Consider the following 3,484-nt stretch of genomic DNA (forward strand, 5'->3'; position numbering starts at 1 on the left):
CTATATCTGGAAGTATTTCTCTGCTCCTTGTGGTATCATTCATGATCAGGTGTATCTAAGAGACCTTATTAACAACTGGTGGGGAAAAGAAACCAAAAATGATGTACAGAAACTTCTCTTCCAAGCATCCCCATTATTATTTGTTGGAACCTATGGAAGAATAAATGTGGGGCAAAATATGGGGGAAAGCCATCTAGCACTTATAGAGTCATGTTTCTTATTAATAAGGATCTCAATCATTTAATCATAACTGCTTATCCTTATACTCATTGGCCTCACACTTGGCATGCTATAATCAAAATTATTGAACATTGCAAGCAAGAAGTCAGAATTCGGCAAGTCAAGTGGGGTACTCCTCATGTCAACACTCTGAAGCTTAATACGGATAGCAGTGCCCTCAATCATCCTCCCAAAATTAGGGGAGGGGGAATTCTGAGAGTTCACACTGGAAGATTGGTGTATGCTTTCTCTATTCCTTTAGGTGAGGGTACTAACAATCAAGCATAGACTCTAGCAGCTATTCATGGTATTGAGTGGTGCGTACAGCATGGATATAGAAGGATTGATCTTGAAGTTGATTAAGAACTACTCACAAAATGGTTAACACACAATCTCAAACCCCCTAGTAGTTGCAACAGTGTATACAAGAGCTTACCAACCTCATTAGGCAACAGGAATTTTCAGCTCTCATCACATTTTCGGAGAACCAAACAGCACACCTTCCAACAGTTATTACCATAGCTAAAAGCAGTTATCTTCTTGAGAAAATGGGAGTCTATAACTTCAGAAGAAATAATTTGAAAAAGATCAAACAACCACCTTGAAGTTGTTACAGTTCTCAAGATGGCATCAACTCAATCCAGTTGGCTGTCCGTTGAAGGATTGCAGGTTAACCTTTGTTGTTTTCTTCCTTATCTATTATTAGCTAGGTTTAGTTCTTAGGTGTATTGGTTGTATTTTCCTTTTACTTTGTAAGGGGAGAGTCTCCCTTGTTTATGTTTCCCAGTATGATGTATGAGAGGAGTCCGCTCCTTAGGTACTCAGTGCTAAGTTTCACTTTCTAGAAATGGGAACATGATAGGCATCCTTAGTAGGAAGACTAACTAGTGTACCAACTTAGATCCGGAGGTAAAGTTTATGTCCCCTTCTTTGTATTTTTCTCTTTTGCTATATATGATAAGGCTTGGGGTGTTGCTAAGTCCCCGATCCCCCAAGGTTCATTAAACTTTTAATAAAAATCACATTACTTCTCAAATATCGCTCTTGATTTTTAAAAAATATATATATAATTTTTTTTTAACTTTCAAATAAAGATATTCTAATCTTAATATTCATATATTCATGACTTGTTTATATGAAATGATTACTTGTAGTTTATCATATGTCATCAATTGCATCAATTAGTAGTGCTCAAATAGTGTTATTTAGCAAAAATAAAATCCATCAAGACAATCCAGATTGTTTTCTTAGTTTTTATAAATGATCTTCCCTAAAAATAAATTTAAAAAATCTTATAACCCTTTAAAAAAAAGTTATCCAAACGACCCATGCAAACCTTTATGAAAAATCCAATACTCATAAAGTAACCTTAGTTAGAAGGAAACATATAACACTGTTAATCTTTAAAATTGATGGCATATGATAAACTGGGTCTTAAAAACTATTCATTCCATACGAACAATCTATGTATAGATTAAGGAGGAGATTAGAAACCATCTTTATAAAAAGATTCAATAGGAAAAAAAAAAAACTATTGCAAGAGGAATACAAGAATAATTCAGAAAAAATATGGTTTGAGAATTAAATATCAAGGAGTATACAAATATTAAATTTAGAAGAAAGAAATATTATTGAAGATAAAAAAGAACTCAAATAATAGAATCAGATATGTAGTGTTAGCTCTTCCAGAAAAAAGACAATATTATTGGTCATATTTGTGTCACGTTCAAACCCATCTTGTCGTGTAGACACCTACTCTAACACCTAGATATGAGAACCCTTAACATCCAATTTAAAAATGGCACTGCGGAAATTAATAAAACATAATCTAACATTCGGTTTAATTATAAAAATAATCTTAACTTGATTTAAAACATGTCATATGTAAGGAAGACCCTAACCACTTCCAACTCTGTTAACCAACCTACTAATCCCCCTCAAGTTCTCATGCCACCACCTTGGTCCATAACCCAATCCCCCTTATCAGATATGTCCAAAACACAAAATAACCATAACCAATCCTAATATTTAAACTATACACCAGACCACGATCATCAACTTGACCTAGTAACCAAAACATAGTAAAAGAAAAAACCTAAAATCAGAATCACAAGTATAACTTATCTCAAACATCCAATCCTCACCCAGATAAACATGTACCACATGATCACATTCAAACTCATAACTATATACAACTCACCTTTCAAGTAACCTGGACAAGTACAACATTTCTAAGACACCATCTACAATAATTAACATCCGATCACGGTTTATAAAAGACCATCACAACATTTAAACAAAAATACCAACCACTCATGGAACGACATGCATCGATTATATTATGATAGGTAAACTCGATTCATTCATGGAACCAACACATAAATGTTTGGCCCTCTAATGAAATTCACACAAAAAAGATTAGTGTACAGGTGTGGTACCAAATCCAACAAGTGTTAGTATTCATACCATGTGTGGTACGAGCCATCCGTTTGTATTCTTGTACCGATGTGGTATCCCGATCAAACCAACAATCACTAACAACATGCACAATCACAATAAATAATAACACTTGAAACCACATATAAATAGGTTCTTTGCATGAGATTATTAATACTATGTCAATTTTACGTTCTTTCTTATGTTTATTCCAACATACATTGCAAAAGTGATAGTATAAATAAGTAGACATGCATACATTACTTGGAAAACTCACAACCATCACTAGCTGAAAGGTAACCTTCTGAACAGTCCCTGATCATTCTAGATTCATCTACAACTTACCTCCCCTTGACAACACAAACACTCCATACGATAAACTAAAATAACTAATGGTCATCATCATCCTAACCACCGTAGCCGCGATCTTAATCGCCCAACTCTGTGCCTAAAGGCATATGCAAGGAAACTACAATACCGCACAAGGTATTATGCAAGTAAATAAGGGTTTAAATACTCACTTCAAGAAATCTATTACACACCCCTAGTATGTGTTGAGAGTTCCACTTCATACTTCTCATGTTGAAGGTAATTTAATGGTCATAATTGACGAATTAGACTACCCCTATGAGATATTTATCGACATAACTAACCACGAAAGGTTGAACAAAATCTGGCGGAAAGGATTTTTTTCGAAGCGAGTGTAATGGTCGAGCCCACTAGTGATATTGTTTGTTTTGAGCTCAGGCGTGCACAGATTTAAAATGTTTCACTAATTTGATATGAGAACTTACTTATAAAGCCAACATCTCTCGTATGTTTTTTATGT

Source organism: Solanum pennellii, chromosome 9, assembly GCF_001406875.1.
Source record: "Solanum pennellii chromosome 9, SPENNV200".
In the NCBI taxonomy this organism is placed as follows: Eukaryota; Viridiplantae; Streptophyta; class Magnoliopsida; order Solanales; family Solanaceae; genus Solanum; species Solanum pennellii.